Source organism: Trachypithecus francoisi, unplaced genomic scaffold (assembly GCF_009764315.1).
Source record: "Trachypithecus francoisi isolate TF-2019V2 unplaced genomic scaffold, Tfra_2.0 Lachesis_group11, whole genome shotgun sequence".
In the NCBI taxonomy this organism is placed as follows: Eukaryota; Metazoa; Chordata; class Mammalia; order Primates; family Cercopithecidae; genus Trachypithecus; species Trachypithecus francoisi.
This window is the reverse complement of record NW_022681456.1, coordinates 121,053,974-121,071,808: the sequence shown is the minus strand read 5'-3', so window position 1 is coordinate 121,071,808 and position 17,835 is coordinate 121,053,974.

The window sequence follows — 17,835 nt, the reverse complement described above, 5'->3', positions numbered from 1 at the left end:
GTAATCCCAGTGCTTTGGGAGGCTCAGGTGGGTGGATCACCTGAGGTCGGGAGTTCAAGACCAACCTGGTCAACATGGTGAAACCCCATCTCTACTAAAAATTCAAAAACATTAGCCAGGCATGGTGGTGGACGCCTATAATCCCGGCTACTTGGGAGGTTGAGGCATGAGAATCGCTTGATCCCAGGAGGTGGAGGTTGCAGTGAGCCGAGATGAGCAGCACTGCACTCCAGCCTGGGTGAGAGAGCAAGACTCCATCTCAAAAAAAAAAAAAAAAAAATTGCAACCCAGCAATCTCATTCCCAATTATACACCCAAGAGAAAATAATTCATACATTGAGCAAATGACAGGAATGTGTATAGTAGCTCAAAACTGGAAACAATGATGCGTACATCAGTGGGAGAATAGATAAATTATGTTGGCATAGCCAAAGGTGGAATACTACTCAGCGATAAGAAGAAATGAACTGCCAACACCACCGTATAGTACTCGTAGACCCTATGCTCAGTGAAAAAAACATCTGAGCGCAAAAGAGTACATACTCTATGGTTCCATTTAAAGATCAAGAACAACAAAGTTCATTGATGATGACAGAAGTAAAAATCGTGGTTTCTAGCTGGGAGTGGTGGCTCATGCCTGTAATCCCAGCTGCTCAGGAGGCTGAGGCAGGAGAATGGCTTGAACCCTGGAGGCGGAGGTTGCAGTGAGCTGAGATCACACCACTGCCTTCCAGCCTGGTGACTCTGTCACCCAGGCTGGAATATATATATATATTATATATATATATATCGGTTTCTTCTGGCAAGGGCGGCTGTAGACTGGAACCAGCACAAGGAACCTTTTTGAGGAGCAAGGAATGTTAAAGAATCTAGATTTTGCCAGGCTGGGTGGCTTAAGTCTGTAATCCCAGCACTTTGGGAGGCTGAGGGGGCGGATCACCTGAAGTCAGGAATTCGAGACCAGTCTAACTAACATGGAGAAACCCCGTCTCTGCTAAAACTACAAAATTAGCTGGGCATGGTGGTGCATGCCTGTAATCCCAGCTACTTGGAAGGCTGAGGCAGGACAATCGCTTGAAATCAGGAGGTGGAGGTTGCAGTGAGCCGATCGAGCCATTGCATTCCAGCCTAGGTGACAGTGCAAGAGTCCAGCTCAAAAAAAAAAAAAAAAAAAAATAGCTGGGCATGGTGGTGCAAAAAAAAAAAAAAAAAGAATCTAGATCTTGATCTGGTTAATGGTTATGCCTGTGAATACAGATGTAAATATTCACCCAACTGTAAACTCCAGATTAGTGCATTTTTATCTGCTTTATTGTATGTGTACTTCAGTAAAGAAGAAAAAAATAAAAGACATAAATAAAGGAGGGAATCACCACTATCTATCACCTATCTATCATCTATCTATCACCACTAGAAGACATGGTTTTTTTTCTTGAAATGTTTCCATTCTAACCACCCCAGCACTATTAAAGACGGTCCGTTTTGTAATTGGAACATCTGATGAGCATCTGATGAGTGGATCCAGAGATTAGCCCCTCATGCAGAGTTGATGATGATATTTCAGCTTCTAGACTTGAGTAAGATTACAGTAAAGGGAAGTGGAAACCTTGGGTCACTGGTTCAGGAAGAGGGCCAGGTTTACATCAACATTGCAACAAATCTGGTGGTTTTTGTGTTTGTGTGTTGCTGTTTCTTTCTTTTCTTCCTTTTCATCTTTGGGTCCGTATGCCTACTTCTCTTGGATTGATTTTCCACTCTACCCCACTACACAACAGACTCTTTGGGGAGGACAGGGGTGTTTAAATTTTCTTCCTCTCTCCTGCTTCCCCATATTTTCTCATGTGTCTCAGTAAATTCAATGGTATGTGCTAACATTTTCTTTTATGAGTCTATTCCAGGGACTCACATCCTGTCCCCCGCCCAAGGAGCCTTCCAGTAGCCTTTACAGCTGCATTCTCAGGCTTTTGTCCACTCCTTTTGAAACAGTGCCTATGACATTCCCACTCATCACAGCATGCCCCTCCCATGCCTCCAGGAAATTCTGTTTTCCAGCCGGCTTTCTACTCAGCAGCTGTTCTGAGTCTAATGTGCTTCATTCACCCTCAGCCTTCCTCAGGAAGGCATAAAAAAAAAAAGAACATTCATTTCTCAGGAATGATTGGTCAGCTGACTAAGTTGTCTGAGGGTCTAAAAAGATGAGGGGGTAACTCAAAGCATAAATGCTTGAGGGGATGGATACCCCATTCTCCATGATGTGATAATTTTACATTGCATGCTTGCATTAAAACATCAGGGACCCCATAAATATATATACCTACTACATACTCACAAAAAACTTTTTCAAAATTGTTTTTAAAGGTGAACGGGAGGGATTAGCAGAAATACATAGGTGGAGGGGAAACAAAAGTATGTGTCTTATTATATGTGCCTTCCCTTTTACATTGAGTTGCTCTAGTTTCCTGGTTATTTCTGTTTCCGTAGTCTTTGGTTCATACATGGTACTTACGGAAATATTTCACCAATATATGAAAAAGTGACTGCGTGAGGGAGAAAACCTGTAAGTCGTGATTGAAGAATGACAGGGTAACTGCCGCAAGATTCAGGGCGCTGAGGTTTCTCAGATGACGAAAATTTCTGTGCCGATTGGGGTAGTGGCAACATTGGTGTGTGTGTGTGTCTGTGTGTGTGAGAAAAGTCGTCCACCTGCACACCTAAAAGGTTTGAATTTTATTGTGTACATTTTATACATAAAATTGACTTTAAAAAAGCATCAGCGTGCTGCTCTGGCATAATGAAGGGAGTTTGTAAACATAGGCGGCTGTGTGAAAGTGTGACATGTGAAACGTGGAGTGTACGTGGGAAAGAGTAAAAGACCTGCAGCTAAACAGGCAACGTGGTCGCGTGAGAGGAGGAGATGGGGATGGAGACTCACAAGGCTGAGTGGGGCTGAAAGGGACGTTTGAGGATTACTGACATAGCACAAAACATCTGCCCTTGAGGCGAAACCCTCTTAAAACCTTTGGTGGCTTTCCAGAGAAGACTCCGATTCCTGAGAATTGCAACGCCCTCCGGCGGGGTGGGAGTGGGAGGCGCTCCCGCTGACTCCACCATGGTGGCTTTCCAGAGAAGACTCCGATTCCTGAAAATTGCAACGCCCTCCGGCGGGTTGGGAGTGTGAGGCGCTCCCGCTGTCCTCCAGCACGTGGGAGCCAGCGGGACCTGAGCCCCGCCTTCCTGCAGCGGCTGGGACGTGCCCTGTGGCACGCTACCCGCCGCGCGCACATCCTGCCCCCCGCCCTCGGAATCCCAGCACTGGGGTCGAGCCCCGAGCTGCATTCTTCCTCCTCCCTGCCCTCCCAGAGACTCAGGCATACACACAGTTTTCTTTCGTATCTGCTCTCTCAGCCTCTCTCGGGCCAGTTTGGGTAAATTGGTCCAGGAGGAAGAAATAAAAATGAAAAGACTGAGAGTTTAAAGGCATGTGGAGGGCTTAGAAGAAAAAGCCCTTTTTCTTCTTTTTTTTTTTTTTTTTTTTTTGAGGCGGAGTCTCGCTCTGTCCCCCGGACTGGAGTGCAGTGGCCGGATCGCAGCTCACTGCAAGCTCCGCCTCCCAGGTTTACGCCATTCTCCGGCCTCAGCCTCCCCAGTAGCTGGGACTACAGGCGCCCGCCACCTCGCCCGGCTAGTTTTTTTTTGTATTTTTAGTAGAGACGGGGTTTCACCGTGTTAGCCAGGATGGTCTCGATCTCCTGACCTCGTGATCCGCCCGTCTCGGCCTCCCAAAGTGCTGGGATTACAGGCTTGAGCCACCGCGCCCGGCCTAGAAGAAAAAGCCCTTTTTCTTCTAAGAAAAATGCAAGAAAGGGAGAGCGCGGCCGGCCGCGATGACTCACGCCTGTCATCCTAGCACTTTGGGAGGCCGAGGCGGTCGGATCACTTGAGGTCAGGCGTTCAAAACCATCCTGGCCGACATGGTGACACCCCATCTCTACTAAAAATACAAAAAAAATTAGCCGGACCTGGTGGCGGGCGGCTGTAATGCCAGCTACAAAACAAAAAACAATGTAATTTATGTATCTTGGCGTTGCATTTATGTATTATGTAATTTTTTTTTTCTTTTGACACAAGGTCTCGCCCTGTTGCCCAGACTGGAGTGCAGCAGAGCAACCACGGCTTCACTGCAGCCTCAAATTCCTGGGCTGAAACAATCCTCCCACCCTAGCTTCCTGAATACCTGGGACAATAGCTGGGACCATGGGTGCAACTGTCTTGGGGCTAAGTTTGTATCTTATTTTATTTTATTTTATTTTTATTTTTTAGTGACGGAGTTTTGCTCTTCTTGCCCAGGCTGGAGTGCAATGGCACGATCTAGGCTTACTGCAACCTCCGCCTCCTGGGTTCAATCGATGATCCTGCCTCAGCCTCCCGAGTCGCTGGGATGGCAGGCATGCATCACCACTCCTGGCTAATCTTGTTTTTTTTGTTTGTTTGTTTGTTTGTTTGTTTTTTGAGACAGAGTCTTGCTCTGTTGCCCAGGCTGGAGTGCAGTGGCACCATCTTGGCTCACTGCAACCTTTGCCTCCCAGGTTCAACCAATTCTTCTGCCTCACCCTTCCAAGTAGCTGGGAATACTGGCGCGTGCCACCACGCCCAGCTAATATTTTTTTTTTTTGTATTTTTAGTAGAGACCGGGTTTCACCCTATTGGCCAGGCTGGTCTCAAACTCCTGACCTTGTGATTTGACCGCCTCAGCCTCCCAAAGTGCTGGGATTACAAACGTGAGCCACCGTGCCTGGCCGCTAATTTTGTATTTTTAGTAGAGCCGGGGTTTCTCCATGTTGGTCAGGCTGTTTTCAAACTCCTGACCACAGGTGATCTGCCCGCCTCGGCCTCCCAAAGTGCTGGGATTACAGGCATGAGCCGCCATGGCCAGGCTGTATTTGTTTTTTTGTAGAAGCAGGGTCGTGCTAGGTTGCTCAGACTGGCCTCTAACACCTGGGCTCAAGGGATCCTTACTGCCTCTGCCTTCAGAGTAGCTAGAATTACAGACACACATCACCATGCCCAGCTTTGTTTGTTTTGAGATAGGATTGGCTGGTTTTGAACTCATGGACTCAAGCTGTCCTCCTGCCTCAGCCTCCCAAAGCGGTGGGATTACAGGTGTGGACCACCGCTCCCAGCCTGTATTTTATTTTTTATGCACTTGGTAGTGCCCTTTCATGACACTGAATATAAACTTTCAGCCAGGAACAGTGGTTCCCACCTGTAATCTTGGCACTTTGGGAAGCCCAGGTGGGAAGATGGCTTCAGCCTACGAGTTTGAGACTAGCCTGGGCAACACAGTGAGACACCAATCTCTATCTTTAAAAAATTAAAACATTAATCTGGGCGCAGTGGCTCACGCCTGTAATTTCAGCACTTTGGGAGGCCGAGGCGCGTGGATCACCTGTGAGGTCAGGAGTTCAAGGCCAGCCTGGCCAACATGGCAAAACCCTGTCTCTACTAAAAATACAAAAGTAGACAGGTGTGGTGGCATGCGCCTGTAGTCCCAGCTACTTGGGAATCTGAGGCGGAAGAATCACTTGAACCAGGGAGATGGAGGTTGCAGTGAGCCGAGATCCACCACTGCACTCCAGCCTGGGTGATAGTGAGACTCCGTCTCAAAAAAAAAATTAAAAAAAAAAAAAAAATTTTAAAAACTAAAACATTAAATAGGCCAGGCATGGTGGCTCAAGCCTGTAATCTCAGCACTTTGGGAGGCTGAGATAGAAGTCTCACTTGAGCTCAAGAACTGGAGTCCAGCCTGGACAATGTATCAAGACCTCATCTCTACAAATAATGTTAAAAACTATTAGCGACAGCTGGGCGCGGTGGCTCACACCTGTAATACCAGCACTTTGGGAGGCCAAGGTGGGCAGATCATGAGGTCAGGAGATCAAGACCATCCTGGCTAACACAGTGAAGCCCCGTCTCTACTAAAAATACAAAAAATTAGCCAGGCGTAGTGTCGGGCGCCTGTAATCCCAGCTTCTGGGGAGGCTGAGGCAGGAGAATGGCGGGAACCTGGGAGGCGGAGCTGGCAGTGAGCCAAGATCATGCCACTGCACTCTAGCCTGGGCAACAGAGTGAGACTCTGTCTCAAAAAAAAAGCAAAAACAAAAAAAACCCAAACTATTAGTGGGGCATAAGTGGCATAAGCCTGTGGTCCCAGCTACTTGGGAGGCTGATATGGTTTGGTTCTGTTTCCCTACACAAATGTCATCTCAAATTGTAATCCCCACCTGTTGAGGGAGGGACCTGGTGGGAAGTGATTGGGTCATTTGGATAGTTTCCTCCATGCTGTTCTCGTGATAATGAGTGAATTCTAACAAGATCTGATAGGTGAAAGGTGTGTGGTGGTCTCCCCCTGCCCTTTGCCACCTCTCCTGCTGCAATGTAAGACGTGCCCTGCTTCCCATTTCACCATGATTATAAGTTTCCTGAGGCATCCCTAGCCATGTGCAACTGTGAGTCAATTAAAGTTTTTTTTTTTTTTTTTTTTCTCCAGAGTATCCCTCTGTCGCCCAGGCTGGACTGCAGTTGCGTGATCTTGGCTCACTGCAACCTCCACCCCTGGGTTTAAGCAATTCTCCTGCGTCAGCCTCCAGAGTAACTGTGATTACACACACTTGCCACCACACCTGGGTAATTTTTGTATTTTTAGTAGAGATAGGGTTTCACAACGTTAGCCAGACTGACTTCGTGATCAGCCCAACTCAGCCCCCAAATTGCTGGGATTATAGGCGTGAGCCACCACAGCCTACCAAGCTTTTTCCTTTATAAATTACTCAGTCTCAGATAGTTATTTTATATATATATATATATTTTTTTTTTTTTGAGACAGAGTCTTGCTCTGTTGCCCAGGCTGGAGTGTGATGGCATGATCTCGGCTCACTGCAACCTCCACTTCCTAGATTCAAGCTGTTCTCCTGCCTCAGCCTCCCAGGTAGCTAGGATTACAAGCATGCGTCACCACGCCCAGCTAATTTTTGTATATTTAGTAGAGATGGAGTGTCACCATGTTGGCCAGGCTGGTATTGAACTGACCACAGGCGATCCACCCACCTTGACCTCCCAAACTGCTGGGATTACAGGCATGAGCCACTGCACCCGGCCTTAGGTAGTTCTTTGTTGTTGTTGTTGTTGTTGTTGTTGTTGTTTCAGACGAAGTCTCACTGTTGTCCCCCAAGCTGGAGTGCAATGGCGCGATCTCAGCTCACTGCAACCTCTGCCTCCTGGGTTCAAGCGATTCTCCTGCCTCAGCCTCCCAAGTAGCTGGGATTATAGGCACCTGCCACCATGCCTGGCTAATTTTTGTATTTTAAGTAGAGACAGGGTTTCACCATTGTGGCCAGGCTGGTCTCGAACTCCTGACCTCAAGTGATCCACCTGCCTCGTCCTCCCAAAGTGCTGGGATTACAGGCATTAGCCACCACGCCCAGCCAAATGCAGTCTTTCACCACCTTTTTGGATCACAGAAAATGACCATGAAGCTAAGAAAGATAGGGAAAGCGGAATTTCAGATTAGCCGTCAGCCCATCTTTCATCAGCCATTTCCCTAATCCAGTCCTGATTTTTCCTCTTGCTAGTAATATGGAGGGCAGCACTACGTTCAAAGCGGCCACAGGGGATTGAGGTATTCTAATATCTGTGCTGTGTTTCTAGGTAAGTACAAGAATCAGGTGAACGTGGGGGAGCCAGTTTATTGAACTAGTGCCCTTAAGTAGAGGACATTCTCAACATTGGTAAATTTATCTCCCATTCCCTATATCATGGAATGAGAGAAATTTGGAGAAAAAGCTTCTATTTCCTAATCTCAGCTTTTTTTTTTTTTTTTTTTTTGAGACAGAGTATTGCTCTGTCACCCAGGCTGGAGTGCAGTGGTGCAATCTCGGCTCACTGCAATCTCTGCATCCTGGGTTCTAAGTGATTCTCCTTCCTCAGCCTCTCGAATAGCTGGGATTACAGGCACGAGCCATCATGCTTGGCTAATTTTGTATTGTTAGTAGAGACTGGGTTTCCCCATATTGGCCAGGCTGGTCTCGAACTCCTGATCTCAGGTGATCCACCCGCCTGGGCCTCTCCAAATGCTGGGATTACAAGTGTGAGCCACCGCACCCAGCCCTAATCTCAGCCTTTTTTTTTTTTTTTTTTTTGAGACGGAGTCTAGCTCTGTCGCCCAGGCTGGAGTGCAGTGGCGCGATCTCGGCTCACTGCAAGCTCGGCCTCCCGGGTTTACGCCATTCTCCTGCCTCAGCCTCCCGAGTAGCTGGGACTACAGGCGCCCGCCATCTCGCCCAGCTAGTTTTTTGTATTTTTTAGTAGAGACGGGGTTTCACCGTGTAGACCAGGATGGTCTCGATCTCCTGACCTCGTGGTCCACCCGTCTCGGCCTCCCAAAGTGCTGGGATTACAGGCTTGAGCCACCGCGCCCGGCCAATCTCAGCCTTTTTATATCTTCTTGGTAGGTCCACTTTTTGGCATCCCCTAACAAGAAGTCCTCAGAGATTTTTACTACTCAACATGTGTGCATCCCGCCCAGATGTATTCTGTTCTTTCTGTCCACCCTCTACTCCCCATTCCATTTCTTCCTCTGACCTAGGGTTAGAATGGCCCAGTGATCCCACAACTTTTTGATGCTATTTCATTTGATTCCTCTACTGTCTAAATCACAATTTGGGTAACTTTACTTACTGTAAGGGATCAGATAGCAAATAGTTTAGGCTTTGTGGGCCATACAATCTGTCGTAACTACCCACTCTGACAATATGTAATGCAAAAGCAGCCCTTGACAATATATAAATGAATGGGTGTGGCTGTATTTCAATAAAGCTTTATTTGTGGACACAGAAATTTGAATTTTATATCATTTTCACAAGCCACAAAATAATTATTTTGGCCGGGCGCGGTGGCTCAAGCCTGTAATCCCAGCACTTTGGAAGGCCGAGACGGGCGGATCACGAGGTCAGGAGATCGAGACCATCCTGGCTAACACGGTGAAACCCCGTCTCTACTAAAAAATACAAAAAACTAGCGGCGAGGTGGCGGGCGCCTGTAGTCCCAGCTACTCGGGAGGCTGAGGCAGGAGAATGGCATAAACTCGGGAGGCAGAGTTCGCAGTGAGCTGAGATCTGGCCACTGCACTCCAGCCCGGGCGACAGAGCGAGACTCCATCTCAAAATAATAATAATAATAATAATAATAATATTATTTTGATCCGTCTCAAAATAATAATAATAATAATTATTATTATTATTATTTTGATCCCCTCCCCGCAACCATTTAAAAATGTAAAAGTCATTTGTAGTTTATGTGTGGTGATAAACAAGTGTTGGGCTGGATTTGGACCCAGTGCCGTAGTTTCAGACCCCTGGTCTAACTGAACTGAAAGGTAATCAGCTCTCCAAAGCCGTTTTTACTGAAGGAGACTCCCCCTTTTTTCCCTTTGATGTTTCTTGCTGGCAGAGAGAACACTGATAAGTAGCAAGAGCTTTCCTTCCCTTATCCAGCCTCCCAGACTGGCATCCTCGTCTTCCTTTCACCTTCTCTCTAGAGCCTGAGAATAGACTCTTTACTAAACTCGCAGGGGAGGATGTCTCCCTTTTCCTACAACCCTTGAACAGTCACTTATCGTCAGCCTCCAGATTTCTTGCACCCAGGACATACTTCCTGTTTATGATAAGCTGCCTAAGAAGGGGCAAAATTACAGCCTCCATTTCTAGGCGTAAATGGGTAGGAGGGACATGGATGGAGAAAGAGTGGCTCTCATGGATTCTTTTTTCCTTTCTTTTTTTTTTGAGACAGAGTCTCGCTGTGTTTATCCAGGCTGGAGTGCAGTGGTGGTGCAACGTCAGCTCACTTCTATCTCCTCCTCCTGAGTTCAAGCGATTCTCCTGCCTCAGCCTCCTGAGTAGCTGGGACCACAAGTGCGCACCACCACCCCCGGCTAATTTTTGTATTTTTAGTAGAGACAGGGTCTCACCATATTGGCCAGGCTGGACTCTTGACCTTGTGATCTGCCCACCTCGGCCTCCCAAAGTGTTGGGATTATAGGCGTGAGCCACCGTGCCCAGCCCCAGATTCATGTTAAGACATGCATTGGATATATTTCTCTTAATCTAAAACAATGTGGTATAGTATAGTATAGTATAGTATAGTATAGTATAGTATAGTACAGTATAGTCAACTATTTCTGCCCGAAACTGTGGGTCCTTGAGCAAATTACTTAGAGATTTCTTGGTGTAAATGAGGATGACAATAGCAAATTTCAAATATTGTTATCAATTATAAATGAGGTAACAGAAGAAACTGACACTTTGATTTATCAAGTACCTATTTCTACCACTACAGAGAAGAATGTTTCTGTGATGATTTGATTAAGCTCCTCACATCTACTTGGAGAATGTTTGGAAAGTCTAAATTTAGATCGTTGAAAAGAATGGTGGGGGGGCGGGGGTGGGGACTCGGTTGCTCACACCTGTAATCCCAGCATTTTGGGAGGCTGAGGCAGGCGGATCACCTGAGGTCGGGAGTTTGAGACCAGCCTGACCAACATGGAGAAACCCCGTCTCTACTAAAAATACAAAATTAGCCAGGCGTGGTGGTGCATGCCTGTAATCCCAGCTACTCGGGAGGCTGAGGCAGGAGAATTGCTTGAACCCCGAAGGTGGAGGTTGCAGTGAGCTGAGATTGCACCACTGCACTCCAGCCTGGGCGACAGAGCAAGGCGCCATCTCGAGAACAACAACAAAAAAGAAATAAAAGGCAAACATGAATACATAACCTCATCCCAGTAGAATTTCAGTTCTATGCAAACAGGAAATGGAGTTCCCCTACCATACCACAGTATCCTCAGAATCTAAAACTGGGTTTGACAACATAGTAGATCTGTATAAATAAAAGAACCCAGACTTATATCCCCTTGTGGATTTTTCAGGCCATTTGTCTTTCTTCACTCTTGTTGTCACTATGTTAGTCTGCTGCTGTTTATTAATAGTATCTAGGGGAAGAAGGCCAGAGTATATCAAGGTAAGGTCCACAGCCTTTATTTTTTTTTTTTTTTTTTTTTTTTTTGAGACGGAGTCTCGCTGTGTCGCCCAGGCTGGAGTGCAGTGGCGCGATCTCGGCTCACTGCAAGCTCCGCCTCCCGGGTTCCCGCCATTCTCCCGCCTCAGCCTCCGAGTAGCTGGGACTACAGGCGCCCGCCACCTCGCCCGGCTAGTTTTTTGTATTTTTAGTAGAGACGGGGTTTCACCGTGTTAGCCAGGATGGTCTCGATCTCCTGACCTCGTGATCCGCCCGCCTCGGCCTCCCAAAGTGCTGGGAATACAGGCTTGAGCCACCGCGCCCGGCGGTCCACAGCCTTTAAAGGGCCACTTGTCAGGGTATAAGATTTCATGGGTTATCTCTTAACTTTGAATTTTATTTTTTTGAAAATTATAAACTTGCTTATTTTCCATTAGCTTAAAGCAGCCACTTGAATGTAATTGGAATTAAGCTAGATTTTAAAATTTACCTGGGGTTCGCTCACGCCTGTAATCCCAGCACTTTTGGGAGGCCAGGTGGATCACTTGAGCCCAGGAGTTCGAGACCAGCCTGGGCAACATGGTGAAACCTTGTCACTACAAATGATACAAACATTAGCTGGACATCGTGGCATGTGCTTAGTCTCAGCTACTCAGGAGGCTGACGCAGGAGGATCACTTGGGTCCAGGAGGTCGAGGCTGCAGTGAGCTGAGATCGTGGCACTGCACTCCAGCCAGCTCCTCTTTGCAACAGAGAAAGACCCTGTCTCCAAAAAATAAAGAAAGAAAATAAAGAAATCTACCTGGAACCTAGTTTTTGAATATTGTGGTTGTAATCAAAGCAACTTCCCATGTTTGATCACTTAAACAGTTACAGGATTATAGGGTCAGGCCACTGAAGTCAACACTTGTTGCACACATTTTAAAAACGGTACAGTGTTGTTGCAATAAATTTGCATTGAAACATGCAAAAAGTACTCGAGATTTTGCACTCCCAAGAGATTGTGCAGTCATGTCAAACAGACCAAGAACCAAAGAGGATGAAGAAAAACAGGACACTGAGGGAGATAAAGATGTTGTCTGTATCCGTCGGTAGCATCAACAGTAAGACAAATTCCATAGGAGGAGGAGAGAAACAGAAGAGTACAGAAGGGACCAGAGCATTTGGTCCGCTTTGAGTGATGGAGCTTGTCGCTCCGGAGATTCAAGACGGTCTGCAACGCACGTCTGCACTTGCTTACGCAGCCTTTTACAAACGCAAAACGCAAGCAGGCGGGGCTAACCTATAGGGTAGATACAGACATGAAGAAATTATTTGGTTTCTGGGCCCGCCTCATCCAAATATTTCAGTGACTGCCCTATTCAACTGGGAGGCTAAAAATAAGAGGTCAACAGCCTGTGTTATTTGTGAGAAAAGTGCATCTATTCGGAAGCTGATTTTTTTTTTTTTTTTTAAATTGAGACAGAGTCTTGCTCTGTCGCCGTGGCTGGAGTGCAATGGCGCAATCTCGGCTCACTGCAAGCTCCGCCTCCCGGGTTCAGGCCATTCTCCTGCCTCTGCTCCCCGAGTAGCTGAGTAGCTGGGACTACAGGTGCCTGCCACCATGCCTGGCTAATTTTTTGTATTTTTAGTAGAGATAGGATTTCAGCATGTTAGCCAGGACAGTCTCGATCTCCCGACCTTGTGATCCGCCCCCCTCGGCCTCCCAAAGTGCAGGGATTACAGGCCTGAGTCACCGCGCCCTGCCGGGAAGCTGATTTTTCACTACACAGGCTGTGTAGTATGTATAGTATGTATAGTAGAATATGCATCAGGCATTATAATTACTACAAGTATAATAGCTAGAACACTGTATGGTATGTAACAGCCACTGGATGTTAAAAACGTGTTAAATGCATGTGTTGTGAAATGTATGTACAAGGAAAATAACACGAGTCTTTTTCACTTAAGAGAGCTTTGCCTCCGCTGCTTCACATCTCTTGCTCTTCAAGTTGCTAAAGACAAATGCTGAAATACCACCGTAACCCCTTATACAAGTGAGGGTGAAGAGTTTTTGTCTCTTTAGACTATGGCGTGTTCTGAAGATTATAGTACCATTTTGCTTAAGTATCTTAAATCAGGCACTAATGTTACCTGCACTTTCTCTTCACTTCCCCTTGCCTGAAGGGAACTAGGGCCTCAGGCTTGAAAAGAGCTTGCCCTTTGTGAGTCCACCAGGAGGCATCCCTAAAAGTGGGAGGAGAACCTCTGTTGAAAGCAGACCACACCTGCTGTTTCCACACTAAGGCTCCTCTGCAGTGGCTGCTTCCTCCACTTCCTACCACATTCCATGCCCGGAGGCCAATCTGGCTGTATTCTGAGTGTTGTACTCCTTTCTGAGACTGTGATAAGAGATTTTGCACCTCACCGCCCCTCAAGAGTACACTAAAATACATTTGCATTCACTTTCAGGGGGTATTCGCCCAGTCTGTGTTATTTTTTCTTTCTTTTTTTTGGGGGGGCGGGGGTGGCGGATGAAGGGGGAGCAAGGTCTGACTCTGCTCCCCAGGCTGGAGGGTAGTGGCTCACTGCAGCCTCAAACTCCTGGATTCAGGGAGCCTGCCTACTCAGCCTCCCGTGTAGCTGGAACTACAGGCATGCACCATCACACCTGGCTCATGTTTTAAATTTTTTTTTGTGGAGATCAAGTCTTGCTATGTCCCCCAGGCTGGGCTCAAACTCCTGACCTCAAGCCATCTTCCCATCTCAGCCTCCTAAAGCAAGGTAATTATAGGCACAAGCCACCACACCCCCTAGTCCAGTTTAGAACCCCATTTGATGAACAACATCCTGAAGCTTCAGTAGTCTTTTTCTTCCTAGAGAACTGGGTGAATCTTTTCCAGTGAGTTAGGCTGCTGGACTGGAGGGCTACCAAAGTTAGGAAAACGCCCTGTTAAAATAATATAGACCTTTAATTATGAAACATTGTATTGAAAAGTATCCATAGGTCAGGAGCAGTGGCTTGCACCTGTGATCCCAGCACTTTGGGAGGCCCAAGGCGGTTGGATCGATCACTTGAGGTCAGGAGTTTGAAACCAGCCTGGCCAACATGATGAAACCCCGTCTGTACTTAAAATACAAAAATTAGCCAGGCGTGGTGGTGGGCATCTGTAATCCCAGCTACTCAGGAGGCTGAGGCAGGAGAATCACTGGAATCCAGGAGGTGGAAGTTGTTGTGAACAACCATTGCACCATTGCACTCCAGTCTGGGTGACACAGCAAGACTCTGTCTCAAAAGAAATAAAAAAAAAAAAAAGTGTCCATAGATTGGCATATGCTTCTGGTTTTGAAAGAGTAGATGTGAGTCAGCTAAGCACTTCAGTCACCATGTAGCTGTTTTCCTGTGAGTGGGGGCAGGGGAGTGGTATCCTGGTGATAGTGTCCTACTAATAGCTACACAGAGAAAGAAGGACTTTTATAGCTTTAGAGCACTGCTAGAGGAAAGTTAAGGAACTCAGAGAACTGTCTTCACTTCATGCAGGCAATTATCTGTGTTTCCTATATATTGGCACTTGTACAGAAGATGACTTTTATTGCTTCTTGGCCTTTTGTCTAAGATCAAGTGAAGATGACTTTTAAAACCCTTGTCTGTGATCCTGCAGTCACTCTCCTTGGTGCTTATGCAAATGAGTTGAAATCCTGCATCTACATGAAAACCTGCAAACGAATGTTTAGAGCAGTTTTATTCATTGTTGCTAAAACTTACCAAGATGTCCTTCGGGAGGGTGAATGTATAAATTGTGGTGCATCAAAATAATGGAATATTATCCAGTGATAAAAATAAATGAGCCATGAAAAGACATAGAGGAATCTTCAACGAATATCACTAAGTCAAATAAGCCAATATGAAAAGGCTACATAATGTATGATTCTAACTGTATGACATTCCGGAAAAGGTAAAACTATGCAACAAGACATCAAAAAGATCAGTGGTTGCCAGGGGTTGTAGGAGTAGGGAAGGGAGGTGGAACATGGGATTTTTAGAGCAGTAAAGCTGTTCTGTATGATATCATACATTTATCAAACCCATGGAATATACAACCCAAAGAATGAACCCGAATATAAACTGTGGACCTCAGTTAATAATAATGTATCAATATTAGCTCCTCAATTATTAATATAACAGATGTGGCCAGGTGAGGTTGTTCACACCTGTAATCCCAGCACTTTGGGAGGCCAAGACGGGCAGATCACCTGAGGTTAGGAGTTTGAGACCAGCCTGGCCAATATGGCAAAACCCCATCTCTACTAAAAATACAAAAATTAATGGCCGGGCGCGGTGGCTCAAGCCTGTAATCCCAGCACTTTGGGAGGCCGAGATGGGCGGATCACGAGGTCAGGAGATCGAGACCATCGTGGCTAACATGGTGAAACCCCATCTCTACTAAAAATACAAAAACGAGCCGGGCGAGGTGGCGGGCGCCTGTAGTCCCAGCTACTCGGGAGGCTGAGGCAGGAGAATGGCGTAAACCCGGGAGGCGGAGCTTGCAGTGAGCTGAGACCTGGCCACTGCACTCCAGCCTGGGTAACAGAGACAGACTCCGTCTCAAAAAAAAAAAAAAAGTTTCTGCATGAATTTCGGAGGGAAACACACATTTAAACCACAGCGCCCTCCTTCAGCACCTTCTCCATTCAACAGCACATACTTTTTCAAAAACACGAATCAACTCATGTCATGCTTCTGCTCCAAACACTAAAATGGCTTCGGGCCGGGCGCGGTGGCTCAAGCCTGTAATCCCAGCACTTTGGGAGGCCGAGACGGGCGGATCACGAGGTCAGGAGATCGAGACCATCCTGGCTAACACGGTGAAACCCCGTCTCTACTAAAAACTACAAAAAACTAGCCGGGTGACGTGGCAGCGCCTGTAGTCCCAGCTACCCGGGAGGCTGAGGCAGGAGAATGGCGTGGAACCCGGGAGATGGAGCTTGCAGTGAGCTGAGATCCGGCCACAGCACTCCAGCCTCGGTGACAGAGCGAGACTCCGTCTCAAAAAAATAAAATAAAATAAAATAAAATAAAATGGCTTCGTAGCTCCCTGGCTGTCTGTCACATTCAGAATATAAACCGGAACCTCCATGACTGCTTAAAATGTCCTGCACGAGCAGACTCCTAGCTGTCTTCAACGTAATTTCTCCTGCCACTCTGCCCCTGCTTCACTCCACTCCTGCCAAATCCGCCTTTTGACACCCTGCCAAGCACGAGTCTTCCTTTTGGTGTCTGCGTTTGAAATGCCTTCTGTTTGAAATGCTGTTTTCAGATACTGCCGAGGTTGACTTCCTCGTGTGATTTAGGTTTCTGTTCAAGTATCATCTCTACTGAGAGAGGAACCCTAACCACTCTGTCTTAATCTTCCCCAGCCCCAATGCTTTATCACCTTACCTTGATATTTTATTCTTCAAAATGCCCCCTTATTACTTGACATTATATATGTGTTGTCTGCTAAGGCTGCCATACCAAAATACCACAAACAGGTGGCTTAAACAACAGGAATTTGTTTTCTCATAGTTCTAGATGCTGGATATCCAAGATCAAGGTGTCAGCAGGGTTAGTTTCTCCTGAGACCTCCCCCCTTCGGTAGCAGATGGCTGTCTCAGTGTCCTCACATGGCCTTTTCTCTATTCACAGGCCTAATGCCTCTTCCTCTTCTCATAAGGACACCTGTCCTATTGGACTAGAGCCCCACCCTAGTGACCTCATGTAACCTTAATTACCTCCTTAAAGACCCATCTCCAAATACAGTTCCATTCTAAGTTACTAGGGGTTAGGGCTTCAACATATGAATTTTAGGACACAATTTAGTCCATGACTCTTTGCGCTCTGGCCTCCCAAAATTTATGTCCTCACATGCAAAATACATTTATCTCTATCCCAGCAGGCCCTAAAGTCTTAACCCATTCCAGCATCAGTTCTAAATCCAAAATCTCATCTGAATATCATTTAAATTTGGTATGGGTGAGACTCAAGGTATGATTAATCCTGAGGCAAATTTTTTTCCAACCTGAGCCTGGGAAACCAGACAAGTCATGTGCTTCCATAATATAATAGTGGGATAGACATAGGCTAGACATTCTCATTGCAAAAGGGGGAAATGGGGGAAATAAGAAAGGGGTACCTGGTCTTGCAAGTATTCTAGCAAGACAAATTCCTTTTTTTTTTGAGACAGAGTCTAGCTTTGTTATCCAGGCTGGAGTGCAGTGGCGCGATCTCAGCTCACTGCAACCTCTGCCTCCTGGGTTCCTGCGATTCTCCTGCCTCAGCCTCCCAAGTAGCTGGTATTACAGGCTCATGCCACCACATCTGGCTAATTTTTGTATTTTTAGTAAAGACAGGGTTTCACCATGTTGGCCAGGCTGGTCTTGAACACCTGACCTCAGGTAATCCACCCAACTTGGCCTCCCAAAGTGCTGGGATTACAGGCGTGAACCACCATGCCCCGCCCATTATTTCTTTATCAAGTGATTTTCTAGCCACACTCTCAGTATTCTCTCCAAAACATGCTTTGTCAGTATTTTGCAATATACATAGGCCAAGAATTTCTCAAATAATGATTCCTTTTTGCTTACAATTTCTCATTCAGTTTATCTCTTCTTCTCACATGTTACTATAAGCAGCAAGGAGAAAGCAGGCCATATCCTCAGCATTTTCCTTAGAAATCACCTCAGCTAAATATGCATTTCATGACAAATAAGTTCTTTCCACAAAACATTGGCACAATGTTGAGCCACGTTTTT